Source organism: Nylanderia fulva, unplaced genomic scaffold (assembly GCF_048542155.1).
Source record: "Nylanderia fulva isolate GAGA-0341 unplaced genomic scaffold, ASM4854215v1 Scaffold709, whole genome shotgun sequence".
NCBI lineage: Eukaryota > Metazoa > Arthropoda > Insecta > Hymenoptera > Formicidae > Nylanderia > Nylanderia fulva.
In genome coordinates, this window is record NW_028190818.1 from 25001 (window position 1) to 36641 (window position 11641).

General features: G+C 54.7%; 1 non-coding gene and 2 pseudogenes across 1 annotated transcript; all 3 read right to left on the bottom strand.

Moving 5' to 3' along the window:
- Window positions 1-2735, bottom strand: part of LOC114930798 (large subunit ribosomal RNA) — a 4618-nt pseudogene extending 1883 nt beyond the window's left edge.
- A 1039-nt stretch (window positions 2736-3774) lies between these two features.
- LOC114930797 (5.8S ribosomal RNA) lies at window positions 3775-3929 on the bottom strand. Its single transcript, XR_003819538.1, has one exon. It is a non-coding gene; the product is annotated as a 5.8S ribosomal RNA (ribosomal RNA).
- An 808-nt stretch (window positions 3930-4737) lies between these two features.
- Window positions 4738-5466, bottom strand: LOC146720328 (small subunit ribosomal RNA; annotated as a pseudogene; the record flags this gene model as incomplete).
- Window positions 5467-11641: the final 6175 nt, after the last annotated feature.

An 11641-nucleotide genomic window follows, 5' to 3' on the forward strand; every position in this document is an offset into this window, starting at 1 on the left:
ATTCAGAGCACTGGGCAGAAATCACATTGCGTCAACACCCGCGAGGGCCATCGCAATGCTTTGTTTTAATTAGACAGTCGGATTCCCCTAGTCCGTGCCAGTTCTGAGCTGAGCGTTGAATGGCGGCCGAAGAGGACGACCACGACGGCTCGCGCCGCCACGGAAGCCTCGCAGCAAGGAAGATCCGCGGGAGGCCAAGGCACGGGACCGAGCTCGGATCCCGGGACCGGCGCGAGAACGCCGACCGTTCACCTCGCCCAGGCCCGGCACGTCAGCCAGACCCGCTTCCCGACCAAGCCCGACACGCCCCGCTCCTCAGAGCCAATCCTTATTCCGAAGTTACGGATCCAATTTGCCGACTTCCCTTACCTACATTATTCTATCGACTAGAGGCTCTTTACCTTGGAGACCTGCTGCGGATATGGGTACGAACCGGCGCGACACCTCCACGTGGCCCTCTCCTGGATTTTCAAGGTCCGAGGGGAAGATCCGGACACCGCCGCAACTGCGGTGCTCTTCGCGTTCCAAACCCTATCTCCCTGCTAGAGGTTTCCAGGGAACTCGAACGCTTATACAGAAAAGAAAACTCTTCCCGGATCTCCCGACGGCGTCTCCAGGTCATTTTGGGTTACCCCGACGAACACTCTTACGAGGGCCCGAATTGTATGCGGTTCCGCTGCCGGGTTCCGGAATAGGAACCGGATTCCCTTTCGCCCGACGGGCGTGTGTCTTTCGTATAATATTTATTATTATTTCTCGACACTCGAGTATATTGTACGCCGTCATTGACATAGGATTTCTCCTAGGGCTTAGGATCGACTGACTCGTGTGCAACGGCTGTTCACACGAAACCCTTCTCCACGTCAGTCCTCCAGGGCCTCGCTGGAGTATTTGCTACTACCACCAAGATCTGCACCGACGGCGGCTCCAGGCAGGCTCGCGCCCAGACCCTTCTGCGCTCACCGTCGCGACCCTCCTACTCGTCAGGGCTTCGTGACGACGCGAGAGAAGACTAACGCCCGCTCCCGGTTGCCGCCCCACTTGCCGCTGACGGCAGAGTATAGGCTCGACGCTTCAGCGCCATCCATTTTCAGGGCTAGTTGCTTCGGCAGGTGAGTTGTTACACACTCCTTAGCGGATTCCGACTTCCATGGCCACCGTCCTGCTGTCTTAAGCAACCAACGCCTTTCATGGTGTCCCATGAGCGTCGAGTTGGGCGCCTTAACTCTGCGTTTGGTTCATCCCACAGCGCCAGTTCTGCTTACCAAAAATGGCCCACTTGGCACTCTGATCCGAAGATGCTCGTGGCTTCATAATTCAAGAAAGCCAGAGAACTCACACAATTAAAGTTTGAGAATAGGTTGAGGACGTTTCGGCCCCAAGGCCTCTAATCATTCGCTTTACCAGATGAGACTCGTGCGCGTTCCGTGCGGAACGGCCGAGTGCCAGCTATCCTGAGGGATACTTCGGAAAGAACCAGCTACTAGATGGTTCAATTAGTCTTTCGCCCCTATACCCAGTTCCGACGATCGATTTGCACGTCATAATCGCTACGGACCTCCATCAGGGTTTCCCCTGACTTCGTCCTGACCAGGCATAGTTCACCATCTTTCGGGTCCCAACGTGTACGCTCTGGGTGCGCCTCTTCTCGCGATGAGAACGAGACGCCCCGGGAGTGCGAGGCCGCATCGCGACGCGGCCCATCCTCCCTAGGGTCGACGGCCAGGGCCGACCTTCATTTTCATTACGCCTTTAGGTCTCGCGACAAGTCCCAATGACTCGCGTACATGTTAGACTCCTTGGTCCGTGTTTCAAGACGGGTCCTAAGAGTACCCAAAGCAGTAGCGTCGCCGACCGGTATCGGTCTCCCGCGAGACCGCGGGAGACGTTCGCAGGCCTGTCGAAGGTGTACCGTACTGTAACCAACAGCGGGCCAGGACCGGGGACGGCGCGAAGTCCGTAACCTCCGAGTACCGTGGCGCGCGCTTGCGACGGTCTCGACGCACCGTGAATAGTGCGGCCTGATACCTTGCGCGTACCGCCGAGCAGCCGGCCGGGCGACCGAGGGTTTGTCGCGTGCCGTTTTACCGGCGACGCGACAGACACCGCACCCGGGCCGTAGACCGGCACCCAGCGGGTCGCGACGTTCTACTTGGGGAGAAGTGCACGACGACGAGCGCCGGACATCGGCGCACGGTAGCGTGCCCGCGCGCGAGCCGCAAGGACTCCGCGGGACATCGCCGACCGACGCGAAGCCAGCGCCGCTGACGATGAATCTCCCCGTTCGATCTTTTGGGTTTCTTAGGTTTACCCCTGAACGGTTTCACGTACTCTTGAACTCTCTCTTCAAAGTTCTTTTCAACTTTCCCTCACGGTACTTGTTCGCTATCAGGTCTCGTGGTCGTATTTAGCCTTAGATGGAGTTTACCACCCACTTAGAGCTGCACTCTCAAGCAACCCGACTCTAAGGAGAGATCCTCCCGAGGCGCGCACCGGTCGCTACGGCACCCTCTACGGGTAAATGGCCCCATTCAAGATGGACTTAGACGCGACGCGGCACCTCGGGATAAGCGGATCCTCCCAAACACCACATTTCCCTGCGGCGGAACCGCGGGATTCGGTGCTGGGCTCTTTCCTGTTCGCTCGCCGCTACTAAGGAAATCCTGGTTAGTTTCTTTTCCTCCGCTTAATAATATGCTTAAATTCAGCGGGTAATCTCGCCTGCTCTGAGGTCGTCGCATAGTGAGTTTTCGTAGCCGTTTGCCTCCTCCGCGTCGCTCATCGTCGTCTCTCCTCTATAATATATATTAATAAGAGGGAGAGAGAGAGAGCGTCGAACGAGAGAGCAGCAGCGGCAGCACACGAAATACGCGAGAAGGCAAATCGCCGGGGCGCTAACCGCACACACACTCGTTGGTGGTAATGGAGACGATATATCGCGGGGTTCGAGATTCTCGGCTCTCCCTTCTCTTTTATATACGAAATTCGGGCGGAATCGATTCGACGAGTACACGACGCGGCGCGCCGGTCCCCTTTTTTCGCTTTACGAAAATTTCGTGGACTCGGACACGCGGTCGGCTCGCGATTCAAAACCCTTCTCCGTAAAGAGGTAAAGGATTACGAATGCTCTCTCCGCCGGACGACGACGCGCCGTATATTTCTCCGTAATACCGTTATGTGTGCGGGCAAGGGCGCCTCGGCATAAGACGCGCGAGCGCTATCGCACCGAGAGACGCGGCACAGAGTGCGAGAGCAGTCCGGTCAGTCTGTGTGATGTACGGAGAGGAGAGACGGTGAGACAAGCGCTACCTACTTTCGGGAGACAACGACGCACGCGCCGCTCTAGGGAAAGCGGTGCCATTCACCGTCCTGACCCTTTTTTTGGCCGTTTGTTGCTCCCTTCGCGCGCGCTCTTACTCTCATCCCATTTCTCCTCGGCTCTCGCGTACACACACGACTTGGATACACAAACACGCTCCCCCTCTTAATTCGCGCAGCATTCTCTGGGCGCGCGTTCGCCAACGTTTTACACGCTTGTGCGCTTCTCCTCCTCATTATTATTATTATTATTTCGGTGTGTCATTTCAGACGACGCCAGGATTTGCACCGCGGCCGGTCGGCGCGGCACAGACACCTCGGGCGAACGTCCAACGATCGCTCGTACGCCCATTGTAAGCGTTGCACAGGGCACAGGCGACGCGCGCGCCATTCTCTGGTCGCCCGCGTCGTGGCCGTGCGCGCTTTTCGGGCGCAAGCAGTTTAGGGGTACTAAAACGACCCTCAGCCAGGCGTGGTCCGGGAATTGTATCCGTGGACCGCAATGTGCGTTCGAAATGTCGATGTTCATGTGTCCTGCAGTTCACAAGTTGACGCGCAATTAGCTGCGTTCTTCATCGACCCACGAGCCAAGTGATCCACCGTTCAGGGTAATCGTTCGAAATTTTTGCGTTCGCGAAGAAACGCGCTTCTCGTTCAACCATCGTGGTCTCTTCTCTCGGACGAGAGAGAGAGAATAATCGTGGTGGCTCTTCGATCAGCCTGTCCGCGCGCGTCCTAGGACGCGCGCGGACCGCCGCCTCCCGCCAGGGAAGGCTACGGCACAAAGATAGAGTTGTGTGTTTCTCGTTCGGAGCGTCTCTCCCGCAACGGGAGAGCCGGGGCGGAAGCTCTTTGAAGAAACCGTCGGACCGACACAGTTGACAGATTGGTCGAAATATCATCGATCCCTTCTCTGTGTTATATATATATTATAATAATATATGGGGGTCCTCTCGCTCGGCACTCGCGGTCGCACACCGTGTGTTCTCGGCACGCTGACCGCTGCCCCGCGACAACGGGGAGGGCGCGCGTCGACGAACGTCGTGGGTGCTGCACACACGCGTGCGCGGGCATAGGTTACCACCGGTTCGCGCTCAACGCCGAATCGACGCTCTGTGTGTGTGTGGCCGGAGAATGGCACACACACGAGCGTGATCGCGAAGCGTCTCGCTCCGAATCGTCGTCGAACACCGCCGGGCGCGCTGCTCTGCTTGCCGACTACTTTCGGTCAGAGAGGCGCGACGGCGTCCGTCGTTATATCAAAACACAACCAACAAATTCCGTCAAATCCGTTATTTTCTTTTTCTCTGAGAGCGCCTTTTCAGCGCGTCCATTCAGTCGCCGACTGCTGCGAGCGCGCGTCTCTCCCAAAAGAGAGGACTCTCGACGCAGAGCAGGACCTCCGGAACGTTAATGATCCTTCCGCAGGTTCACCTACGGAAACCTTGTTACGACTTTTACTTCCTCTAAATGATCAAGTTTGGTCATCTTCCCGGCAACATCGGCAATGCCGAGACATTGCCGCGCACCAGTCCGAAGACCTCACTAAATCATTCAATCGGTAGTAGCGACGGGCGGTGTGTACAAAGGGCAGGGACGTAATCAACGCGAGCTTATGACTCGCGCTTACTGGGAATTCCTCGTTCATGGGGAACAATTGCAAGCCCCAATCCCTAGCACGAAGGAGGTTCAGCGGGTTACCCGGGCCTTTCGGCCAGGGAACACACGCTGATTCCTTCAGTGTAGCGCGCGTGCGGCCCAGAACATCTAAGGGCATCACAGACCTGTTATTGCTCAATCTCGTGCGGCTAGAAGCCGCCTGTCCCTCTAAGAAGATTTGTTTGTACGTTGGTAGTAAAAACCCGCCAGCCGAAGCCGGGGGCCTTCGCGATACCATAAGGTACGCCTATTTAGCAGGCTAGAGTCTCGTTCGTTATCGGAATTAACCAGACAAATCGCTCCACCAACTAAGAACGGCCATGCACCACCACCCACCGAATCAAGAAAGAGCTATCAATCTGTCAATCCTTCCGGTGTCTGGGCCTGGTGAGGTTTCCCGTGTTGAGTCAAATTAAGCCGCAGGCTCCACTCCTGGTGGTGCCCTTCCGTCAATTCCTTTAAGTTTCAGCTTTGCAACCATACTTCCCCCGGAACCCAAAAGCTTTGGTTTCCCGGAAGCTGCCCGCCGAGTCATCGGAGGAACTTCGGCGGATCGCTAGCTGGCATCGTTTATGGTTAGAACTAGGGCGGTATCTGATCGCCTTCGAACCTCTAACTTTCGTTCTTGATTAATGAATGAGGGAGAGAATGAGAGCGTTGCGGAAGTGAGTGAGATAGCGTGTATGAGAGTAATTGGTGCGAGACTCCGTAAATTCCTGTTTACGGAGACGAACAAAATTTCAAAGAGTGCGAGTGAGAAAATACTGGACATTGTGGGAGAATATGAGGAACAGATGATGAAAATGTTGTGCAAAAATGAGAGAATACAGGGGAAACTGGATGAGTGTATGCGTCGAGCGAGTCGGGATTTAGCCTACGGCGGAAGTGGAATGAGCTATGCGAGCGTGAGTGCGAAAAATGTTGAAAAGAGCGTGATTGAAAAGGTACAGGAAGTGAATGTGAAAACGAGTGAAAACGAAAGAGAAGAGTTATGCGGTAATAGTGAGAGCGGATGATGCAAGTGCGAGTGTGACAAGTGAGGAAGTAAAGGAGAGAATGATGAAGCATGTGAGCAAGTCACTGAATGTGCGTGTGAAAGCGGTGAGGAAAGTGAGGAATGGAGGTGTAGCGATTGAGACGATGAGCGAGAGTGAGTTGAAAAGAATAAGAGAGTGTGGTCAGTTTAAGAATGCTGGCCTAAAGGTTGAGCTGCCTCGCAAGATAGGCCCAAAGATCATCTTGTACGATGTGCCGAATGATATGGCGAGTGAAGTGTTAATGAGAGAAATGTATGAGAGGAGCTTGAAAGGGCGAGTGGATGAGAGAGTATTTATGGAACGTGTGCGTGTTGTGAGTAGGAATGCGAAGAAAGATGCAACCTGCGGAAATGTGATATTAGAAGTTACGAGTGCAATAAGAAATGTGCTCTGTAGTGACGGACGAGTGTTTGTGCATTGGAAGGCCTTTAGGGTGAAAGAGTTTTTCAGTGTGCTGAGGTGCCACAAGTGCTTCGCATTTGGGCACATGATGCGGCAATGCACCGAAAAGGAAAGACTGTGCCAAAAATGTGGATGTGTAGGACACATGATGAGAGATTGTAAAAAGGAAAGTGTGTGTAGAAACTGTAAGCTGAAAGGGAGGAAATGTGATCACTCGGTTCTGTCCGAAGTGTGTCCGGAATACGTGAGAGCGTTAGAGAGAGAGAAAGCGAGAATAAATGACGAATGAATGGTGCGTGAATGTGGTGCAGTATAACTGCCAGAGAGCGTATGCGGTTATGTGTGATCTGGGTGAAATGATGCGCGAACGTCGAGTGAGTGTAGCACTGCTGCAAGAACCGTATGAAAGGCATGGACGTGTGGTGGGCTTGCCCATAGGTATGGATGTGATTGTGTGCGAAAGTGGGACGGTGAAAGCAGCAGTGGTGGTAAATGACTCTAGGTTAGACGTGATGTGCGTGAGAGAGTGTACGAATAAGCTTGGAGTGAGTGTGTGGTTGAAGGGGGACTTTGGCGAAATGTATGTGGTGTCCATGTATTGCCAGTATGGTAAGTGTATCGAGCCGTACTTGGCGTACATGGACAGAGTATGTGAGACGGCCGGGAGAAAGCGTCTGCTGATAGGTATGGATGCGAATGCCGTCTCTCCCTTGTGGTATAGCAAGGGTGGAGGCAGCAGAGAGAGTGAAGCGCGTGGTAGAGTGATTGAGGAATGGATGATTGCGAGCGGGATGAATGTTGTTGAATGAGCCAAGCGAGTTTTACTCGTTCAGCGGGCCGAATGGGGAGAGTGACATCGATGTCACTTTCGTGAACGGCGTGAATGGAGGGTGCCGGTATGAGTGGGAAGTAAAGCCCGACTGGGGAGTGAGTGACCATAACGTATTGTTAATACGGATGGTACACAGAGAGAATGTAGGTACGAATGAGGGCATGCGTAGATGGGTGTGCAAGGACGTAGACTGGGAAGGATATATGTGTGATATGCGAGAGAGTGCGTTAGAGGATGCAGCGAGCGCCATAGACGAAGCGGATGCGCAGAGCTGTGTAGAGCGAATGATGAAATGGATCCATAGTGCGAATGATCGATGGATGAAGAGGTGTAAACCTGTGTATGCTAGGAAGCTTGTGTGGTGGACGGATGAGCTTGAGAAACTGAAGAAGGCTGTAGGAAGGAGCAGACGTGCCTACCAGCGTGCGAGAAAGAGGAATGGAAGCAGAGTGGAAGAAAGAATGAATGAATATAAGTATGTTTTGCGGGAGTATAAGGAGGAAATGCGAAGAGTGAAAGAGGAGAATTGGAAGCGATTTGTGTGCGTGACTGGGAAGAGGGATCCATGGAGCGATGTATATAAGGTGTGCATGGGAAAGCGTGATAGGGTAAGATTAAGTGGCATAAAAGTGGGTAATAGAGTGACGAGTACATGGAAAGAAAGCGCGGATGAGCTAATGAAGAGATTCTTCCCGGCAGCAAGGACGAACGTGGCGATAGACGCCAGGGGAGACGTGAGGGAGGAAGAAAAGCAGTTTGAATGGGCGAAGTGGATGTGGCAGTGAGAACGATGAAAGTGAGTAAGGCACCTGGTATGGATGGTGTGAGTGCTGAGATGTTGCGAGCGATTTGGCGTGCTGTCCCGGTATGGATGAAAAGAATGTATGATGTATGTCTGAATACAGCGTGTTTCCCCCCGGCGTGGAAGACTGCGCGGGTGGTAGTGTTATTGAAGTCCCCCGATAAACCTAGGTCGGACCCTGGGTCTTATAGGCCCATTTGACTGCTGTCCGTGCTGGGGAAAGTGTTGGAGCAAATGATGGTTGGAAGACTCGAGCGAACGATGTGTGGAAGAATGTGTGACGCCCAGTACGGATTCGTAAGGAATCGGTCGACCGAGGATGCATGGAATCGAGTGCATGACTGGGTGAATGGGTCGGAGAGAAAGTATGTGTTAGGAGTGTTCGTGGACTTCAAAGGAGCGTTTGATAACCTAGAGTGGGAATGTGTGATCGAGAAATTGCGTGAGGTTAAATGTGAAGAAATTGAATTATGGAAGAGCTATTTTAGCGGCAGGCGTGTATGCATGATGGGTGCGTGTGACACAGTGTGGAAAGACGTAAAGCGTGGCTGCCCGCAGGGCTCTAGGGATGGTGCGGTGATGACACGAGCCGACACCATTCCTGCGGCCACTGAGGCTAGTACTGACGATCAAAGCGCACATCAGCCTTCCCCTGAACAAAGTTCTCAGAGGCTGCAGGACAAGATACAATCGTCCGACGGAGTACCGTCCTCTCAGCATAAGATCCGTTATAACAAGACACTTCCACAAGATATTGGCAAAGAGATTGGCAGCCCTCGACATCTTCGACAAGCGCCAAAGGGGGTTCCGGCCGGTGGACGGGGTATGTGAGAACGTCACAGTCCTTTCATCCGTGCTTTGGGACGCCCGGAGGCGTTGTCGTTCTCTGCATGTGGCGTGCGTTGATCTGTCGAAAGCTTTCGATACGGTTGCGCACGCTGCTATTTATACGACTCTCGATGAGCTGGGGCTCCCTCGGGAGTTTAGAGAGTACGTAAGGGCTGTCTATTCGAATGCGCTGACCGAGTTGCAGGGGGTCAGCGCTGAGGAAGTGTCGGCCATCATGATTGGCCGTGGCGTGAGACAGGGTGATCCGTTGTCGCCTTTGCTGTTCAATCTGGTCGTAGATAGAGCACTAGGAATTCTCTCGGAGGACGTTGGCTATCGGTTGGGTGGCCGGCTTATCAATGCGCTGGGCTACGCAGACGACATTGTGCTCCTGGTCTCTACCAGAGATGGTCTGCAGGAAAACTTGACACGGCTTCATGACGCCTTTATGCGAAATGGGCTCGAGATCAACGCAAGAAAGACCGGAGTGCTGTCCATGGTGGCGTCCGGCAGAGACAAGAAGGTGAAGGTGGACACCACACCTTATTTCACCGTGGGGGGGAGCGATGATACCGCAAAGATCCCTGGTCGATGTCTGGACGTATCTGGGCTGCGAATACACAGGTGCTAGGGAACTTGCAAGCGATCCACCCTTAGCTCAGGCCATCGAGCAACTCACGAGGGCACCTCTTAAGCCGCAACAGCGGCTGAGGTTGTTGCGTGACTGTCTCCTTCCACAGTATTATCACCGATGGACAGTGGGTACGGTCTCGGCCAAAACCCTCAAGGGTAAGAATATCATCGTACGCACTGCGGTGCGACGATGGCTGCGTTTTCCCCATGATGTTCCTGCTGGATACCTGCATGCGCCGATACAGAGTGGCGGGCTTGGAATGCCTCTATTGAGAACTTTGATCCCAATTCTGAAACATAACCGACTGCAGCGGTTGTGTCGGAGTACTCTACCCGCAGCATGCGCGGCTGCCGAAACCTCGTATGTGGCTAGGCAGCTTGTCTGGTGTGAAAACCAGATGCGAGTGCGGGGTCACAGAGTGACTACGACCACTGAGCTCAGACAGCAGTGTGCAGCCTGGTTGCGCAAGTCGTGCGATGGGAGTGGACTCAGAGAGGTTGCGGCCTCCAACCTGAGCTCCTACTGGGTATCGGCTGGCGCCGATGCCATCCCAGGTGCCGACTACGTGCACTATCACCACATACGAGCTAACTGCATACCGTCTAGAGCGAGATGCTTCCGAGGTCGTGATGGGCGCGATAATCGCTGTCGTGCCGGTTGTCCCGAATCCGAGACGCCGGCTCACTGCGTGCAACGCTGCTTCAGAACGCACGGAGGGAAAATCCTGCGGCATGACGAGCTATGCCGTCAAGTTGGTGGCTATTTACAGCAGAAGGGATTGCACGTCGATGCGGAACAAGCGTATTCGACGTCTGCCGGCCGGAAGCGGCCCGACCTGACCATCGCTAAGGGTGGAGAGGCAGTGGTCGTAGACGCGCAGGTAGTGTCTAGCAAAACCGCGTTGAGATGTCCCACGAGCGTAAGGTGGAAAAGTACCGGTCATGTAATGATCTGGCAGCCGCTGTGGCGGAGCGCACAGGAGTACCACGAAATAATATTCGTTTTACCGCCATTACTATTTCGTGGCAAGGTGTCTGGAGCTCGCGAAGCGAGTCTGAGTTGCGGGGGCTGGGTTTAACGTCCGCCCAGCTCCGAACGTTGACGACTCGGGTCTTGTGGGGCTCATGGCTGGAAACGTTTTAACGCAATGACATCGCGTTATAACGAGAGAAGACGGAACGTGGCCTCATCTAGTGATGCATGATGGATGGCGCGTAGAGTTGGGGGCCTCCGCATCATTCGCGCGAGTTTGAATGATTGCGTGAATGGTTGAGGTGAAATACGAGCTCCCTTTAGCTAGCTCCGACCTTCACGATCCAGGGTGTTGACTGCGAACACCAACAGTAAACAGCTCTGCAATATCGCTGTCGGTGGCGACTTGGCGACTGTGATTTTGTAGCAGTCGTCGCGCACCGTAGGCGAAACAGCCAAATGCCTCGTCATCTAATTAGTGACGCGCCATCGCCACCCTCCCCTGACCCCTTTCCAGGCCCTTCTCGTCGGCCGCCCGGCTGGGCCACGACGCCGCCCAACACCCGCTGCCCCTGTCCCTGCTCCCCGCAAGCCCCGCAATTCCCATGCCCACACTGTGATCGTGCGTTCACCACGAAGACCGGACTCGGCCTCCATCGCCGACGTGCACACGAGGCCATCGTCAACGAGGAGGTTAACGTCGAGAGGGTTAACCGCCAATGGAGCGACGAAGAGAAGCGCATGATGGCGAGGGAGAAGGCGCTTGCCGCGAATCGAGGCGTTAGGTTTATGAATCAACATCTGTTAACCGTCGTCCCGAATCGCACCCTTGATGCCATCAAGGGGATGCGTAAGAACGGCGGTTACCAGCGCCTCGTCGCGACGGCACTGGAGGATCTGGCAGCCGCATCATCGAGCGAGAGCTCGTTTCTCTCGGCCGGTGGCTCTAGTCCTGCCGTCTCCCCTCGACCCATCGCCATCTCTCCCCACGGGTCGCCTGGCTCGCCTCCGCTTTCTCCATCTTCTCCCGGCTGGGGTGATGCGTACGGCAGTTTTGCCGGTGCTATACGCGCGCTCATCCCGGTTGTGGAGGCCATCCAGGGATGGAAGTCCCATATCCTGATCCAGATCGGATCAGGAATTCTGGATGGCCAGCG